This window comes from Myotis brandtii, unplaced genomic scaffold (assembly GCF_000412655.1).
Source record: "Myotis brandtii unplaced genomic scaffold, ASM41265v1 scaffold1087, whole genome shotgun sequence".
NCBI lineage: Eukaryota > Metazoa > Chordata > Mammalia > Chiroptera > Vespertilionidae > Myotis > Myotis brandtii.
In genome coordinates this window covers 380379-386378 of record NW_005353698.1, presented here as the reverse complement: position 1 = coordinate 386378, position 6000 = coordinate 380379, and the positions used below count along the sequence as shown (strand labels likewise).

Below are 6000 nucleotides of genomic sequence, written 5' to 3'. Positions count from 1 at the left end.
TTTATTGATTTCAGAGAGGAAGGGAGATGGAGAGAGAGAGAGAAATATCAATGATGAGAAAGAATCATTGATTGGCTGCCTCCTGCACGCCCCCTACTGGGGATCGAGCCCGCAACCCGGGCATGTGCCATTGACCGGAATCGAACCCGCAACCATTCAGACCACAGGCCGACGCTCTATCCACTGGGCCAACCCGGCTAGGGCTATTTTTTTTTTTTTAAGTAAACTTTTTATTGTTGATAGTATTACAGGTATCTCCCCCTTTTCCCTCCCTTTACTCCCATCCTCCTACCTAGACCCTACCCGCCCCCCCCCTTCCCCACCCCACATGTCTTCACTACCCTATTGCCCATGTCCATGGGCTAAGCATAAAATTTTCTCTTGAGAGAGAGAAAAGACAAATGAAAAAATTGCATATAATAACTCACATTTACATCTATCTTGGCTCTGTAGATTTTTTTAAACTTAAAACATACTATATTTTTATACATTCATATTGAAGTAATGTTATGTAAATGACATGACTGAGTTTACAATTATACAGCTGGGATGGTTCAGTCCCTTTGAGTATTGAAGATACAGAAAACAATTCTGATTATTAAGCAGGCATCACAGTACACAGTGGCTGCTGGGCTTCCTCGGTGGGATGCAGATGTTGAACATGAGCCAAGGGGAGTGTGGATGGGACTTTTCCAGCCCAGGCTCAGGAAAAATGAGTGAAGCTCATTTGATTTGGGAGAGAAAATCAGGGAGTATATGGAGTTTATGGGAGATATATCTCCCCCTGCATATGGGAGATAAAAAAGTAAAATCCATGTATGAATCAGGAAGCTAGGAGTTACATACAGTGGGCTGAGGAATTCTGACATTACATGATAAACATGCAAAATAATGGCAACTAGCCAATAATGCAATAGGTAAAATTTCCCAGCTTTCCTTTTCAGCAGCCTCTTTCCCCACTGCTTTGCTAATATAAAATCGCTTTATTACTCATTATGACAAATGTTTTACAAACAGTTTATGTACATCATTATTTCATTATGATTGAATTAATCGTAATGATTAAATAACCATGAAATAGGAATAACCTCCTATATTTCCATGCCAGCCTGCCCCCTCTCACAGTCCTGGAGCCCTCAGGGGCGGGAGGCGACCCGGCGATCAGGGGAAGGTGACGCCCCATCACACCTCTGCTGCTGCCACTGCCGGCAGCGCAAGCCTCGGCCGGCCCTTGTTACCTGCGCCTTGGGCCGGCCCTGGGTGGCTGGGGGCTGAGGGGACTGGGGGACTCCAAGGCATGTGCACGCTTGCCACCCAAGTGAGGCTGAGGGGACTGGGCACTGCCATCTTGTGGCCATGGACACTGCCATCTTTGAGAGCATGGCAGCAAGTAGCATATTCCCTCCTGACTGGCTAGGGGCGCTGCCATCTTTGAGGGTGTGGCAGCAATTAGCATATTCCCTCCTTATTGGCTGTGGGTACCGCCATCTTTGAGGGGGGGCAGTCAATTAGCATATTCCCTCCTTATTGGCTGTGGGTGCTGCCTTCTTTGAGGGGGGGCAGTCAATTAGCATATTCCCTCCTTATTGGCTGTGGGCACCACCATATTTGAGGGTGGGCCAGTCAATTAGCATATTCTCTCCTTATTGGCTGCGGGCGCCACCATCCTTGAGGGCAGGGCAGTCAATTAGCATATCCCCTCGTTATTGGCTTTGGACACCACCATCTTTGCGATGGCATGAGGGTCAATTAGCATATTCCCTCTTTATTAGATAGGATGTTTACAATATCTGTAACTACCCACTTCACATTTTTATGTCTAACGTGACCCACACAGAATTCCTAAACTCCCCCGAAACCTGCCTCTTCCATAATCTTTCTTCATTCACCTCCATCCTTTAGTTAAGGTTGAAGACTTACCCTTTAATGACCTTTCTCTCTCTCATGCCACATCCACTCAATCAGTAAATCTGAAGGCTCTACCCACAAAATATTTCCAGTAAGTACCTTACCATTTCTCATAATACTACTCCTGTCACTGAGATATAATTAACGCACCATACAATTGGCTCATTTAAAACATACAGTTCAATCAACGATTTTAGTATATTTATAGTTGTGAAACCATCACCTTAGCCCATTTTAGAACATTGTCACCCCTCCAAAAAGAACCCTTTGTCTGGTAGAGGCCACTTGCCCTCTCCTTCAGCCCTGTATAACCACTAGCGACTTTCTGTAGGTTTGCTTCTTCTGAATTTCACATAAATGTAATCATATAACGCGTGCCCCTTTGTAGCTGACTTCTTTAGCTTGCCACCAACAACTCTTACCTGGATTGTTCCAGCAGTCTCTTAGCTAGTCCCCCTGCTCCATGCTTGTCATGCTCTGGTGCCCACCTCCCCACCCTCTGTAACTATTCTCAGCTTATCAGCCAGGCAGAGCCTTGGAATACCTATGCAGGTGCTGTCTTTAAAAAGCTGGACAAGAGCCTTCAAAAACTTGCCCCAGCCCACATTCTCCCATTCCCCTTCCACCTCTTGGACCGCATTTCTTATTAGTATCCACACCCCGTAGTGTTTTCCAGATGCACCCAGCACCTGCCACCTTAGGGCTCTGCACCTGCTTTGTCACACTCTTCCCCTGACATCTGCATGGCTCCCTGCCTCCCTGCCTTCGACGCTGCTCAGGCATCGCCTTCTAAGTGAGGACTTCCTTGGGAACCACTTTAAAAAATAGCAGGCACCCTACACTCCCTCTCTCTCCTTGCCCATTTTATTTTTATCTGAAGCCATTCAGTTCATTTGTTTCCTTGTTGTGCTTTTTGGTTGTTGTTGCTCGGCTCCCCTGCCCACTACCTCCCACCCTGGCTAGAGAAGCCTCCTGTGAGGAGGGGTTTCTGTCTGCTTTGCTCACGGCCGCGTCGACAGTACCAAGACCAGAGCAGCACCTGGCGCACAGCTGGCACTCAAAACACATTTCCTAAAGGAACGAGTCCAAGGGAAACAGAGGGGAGAATGGCAGCATTTTATATTTCTGTGTCCTTCACTGGAGTTTACTTAAAATATTAGGTTGGAGATGGTCAATTCATCGTTATTTCCTTTTAGGCAGTACTTCAACCCTTTCAGGCTTCTGCTGTCAAACCACGAGAGGCTCCATAAAAGAGAGAAATGCTTTGAATGCTAATAGATGGCTTTGGGAAAATTGAGAGTATCTCTAAATAAATGGACCTATTCTTTCCTGTGCCTTCATTTTAAAAATCCGGTTTCCTTACCTCCTTGCCCTTTCTCATTCAACTATTTTTCTCCTCTCCTTATAGTCTCATTTTTTAACTTGAAGTATAGTTGACATACAGTAGTACAATAGTTTCACATGTACAACGTAACGAATCGACGTTTACATAGCTTACAAAGGATCACTAAGTCTAGAGACTATCTGTCACCATGCGAAGTTGTTACAATATTGTTGGCTATATTCTCTCCACTGTACCTTACATTCCCATGACTTAACTTATTCTATAACTGGAAGCTTCTTCCTCTCATTCCCCTTCACCTGTTTCACCCAATCCCCATAGCCACTCACCTCCCTGTAAACTTCGGACACAACCACTCCTGCCTCACACAGAAAGTTTCCTAGGAGTTTCCCCATCTCAGTTGCAGCCATCGCTGCTGAGTTCTCCCTCAAAGGAACATAACCAGGCTCCCCTTCTTGAAGGTTCTGTGCCTCAGTCTGCTTCATTTTCTTTCCGGCTTCCTCTCTTCCTCCCGGGTCTCCTCCCCAGTCCCTTGGCTGACCTCTTCCTCTCTGTCCAGACCTGTGCTTTCTAACCTGGCAGCCCCAGCCTCGGGTGGCTCTTACTGCTTCCCGCCCTTCCTCCCACCCCTCTCCCCCAAACATAACCTGAGATGTGCTGCAGCTGTAGTGTTCGCATCAGATTTCAAAGACGTGATACAAAAATAAGAATGAAAAATACCTCTTTAACAAGATTTATACGGACTACATGTTGAAGCCATAACATTCTGAATATATTACATAGAAAGTATATAGAATGCATTATTAAAATGAATTTCACCTGTTTCTTCCTACTTGTATTTTAACTGTGGCTTCTGGAAAATTTAACATCACAGATGTGGCTCATTACATTTCCCTTGGCAGGCACTGTTCCAGGGGATGCTTGTCTTTTCGCCCTGCCTCCCTCCCTCCCTTGGCAAACTCCTTGCCTCTGCTGCTTCCGCTTTGTGTTCACGCCCATGCCTGCATTTCTCACCCTGGCCTCTCTCTGAAGCTCCAGGGCAGAACTTCTAACCACCTTCTGCCCCGTGCACCTGATCACAGTTCCCCCCATGAAAGCTGTTAGCTATTTAAATGGAGGCATGTTTCCTCTTCCTTAGATGGCAGCGTTATCAGGCTGTCAATCCCGTGGGCTAGTACCTCTGTGGAATAGTCTTGGAATAGGTCCTCTCCCTCGTCGCCCTTGCATAGGTCAGGGTGATTGTAGCAAACACCAGAACTCTGGTTAATTTTAACAGTGCAGAGATGTATTAGAAGACATTAGAGAGCTCGCGGATCCAGAAAGCTAGATGGGAATGCTTGATAGTCGGGAAAAGTACCAGCGCTCATCCGCACTGTGGGATCTGCTCTGCGAAATGCTGCCACTACTGTTTAGAGCAGTGATGGCGAACCTTTTGAGCTCGGCGTGTCAGCATTTTAAAAAACCCTAACTTAACTCTGGTGCCGTGTCACATATAGAAATTTTTGATATTTGCAACCATAGTAAAACAAAGACTTATATTTTTGATATTTCTTTTATATATTTAAATGCCATTTAACAAAGAAAAATCAACCAAAAAAATGAGTTCACGTGTCACCTCTGACACGCGTGTCATAGGTTCGCCATCACTGGTTTAGAGCCAACACCAAGCTTTTGCTAAAGCTGTGTGGTTAGCCCCCAGAATACTGAGAAAGAAGCTCCTCTCCTGCTGGCCCCTCGGATCCCACATCTGACAGAGGAATCACCTCCCCCCGCCCGCTGCTTCCTCAGGATGCTCATTTCGAAAGGGAAATCTTATGTGTCCATTTGATTGGTGGATCCTAGGCAACATGTCTGCACCTTACCTGCCAGGGCTGCTGAAAGACAAGCTTCTGGTCCCCCCACAATGACTAGCAAAATGTAAGGAACGTGTTGGGACAGTTGTACCACCATCTCCACATTCATTCATTAAATTTGTAATCTGCTAGCTTCACAAATTCCTTGTATTTGCCCCTTCCTTTGTATTTGCCCCTTGTATCTGTCCTCCATTACTCTAGTTTGGTTTGGATTATTTCAATAGCTTCTTAAATGTCCTGACACTAATAGGTCATCTTGCTATCTAGTCTTCACACTGTCATTAACATACACCATCTACACATGAGTTAGAGCACGTCACTCATCCCATCAAAACCATCCCATAACTCATTTCCTACACACACAAAATTAAACGCTTTACCATGGCATTCAGACCATTAAGAATCTGGACTTAAATCCATTTTCAGCCTGATTTTTCATAGATTCCTCACTCACCCGCATGTCTTACTATCCAGCTCTTTTCAGGACTTAGAATTCATTGACTACATAGTTCACTTTCACATCAGACTCTCATTAGTGCTGCTCACTAAGTGAGTTTGGACATGTTACTTATCTCAGTTTCAGTTTCCCCACTGAGGTCAACCCAACCTTGCTGTGTAGACTTCCCTGGGGCATGGCACCTGGCACTAAACTAGGCCCTCATAACACGCTGCTCTTAGGACTCTGTGGCTGTGTTTTTGACGAGTTCTCAGTTTCCAGGAATGCCTTCACCACAGCTCTCTACCCAGTGAACTCAGCCTATCCTTCTCCAATGTCTGCCTCTTCATGAACATTCCTTTCAGGAACTACAAGGGCTCCTTGGTGTCCCTTTCCACAGCAGAGCATCTCTTCCTGTGTTCAGTGAGCATTTTATTGTCTTCTGTTGTTTATTTTCTACA

The 6000-nt window shown here is 45.6% G+C and overlaps 1 protein-coding gene across 2 annotated transcripts in view; it reads right to left on the bottom strand.

Moving 5' to 3' along the window:
- PPP3CA (protein phosphatase 3, catalytic subunit, alpha isozyme) overlaps nt 1-6000 on the bottom strand; it is a 326408-nt gene that overhangs the window by 9505 nt on the left and 310903 nt on the right. The window lies entirely within an intron of this gene.